Source organism: Perca flavescens, chromosome 8, assembly GCF_004354835.1.
Source record: "Perca flavescens isolate YP-PL-M2 chromosome 8, PFLA_1.0, whole genome shotgun sequence".
Classification (NCBI taxonomy): domain Eukaryota; kingdom Metazoa; phylum Chordata; class Actinopteri; order Perciformes; family Percidae; genus Perca; species Perca flavescens.
In genome coordinates, this window is record NC_041338.1 from 36,043,620 (window position 1) to 36,043,826 (window position 207).

The following is a 207-nucleotide window of genomic DNA, read 5'->3' on the forward strand; positions in this document are numbered from 1 at the left end:
CTATCTCTGTATGGATGTGATATGATATATAACAGCTGTATACTACTATCTCTGTATGGATGTGATATGATGTATAACAGCTGTATACTACTATCCCTGTATGGATGTGATATGATGTATAACAGCTGTATACTACTATCTCTGTATGATGATATGATGTATAACAGCTGTATACTACTATCTCTGTATGGATGTGATATGATATAT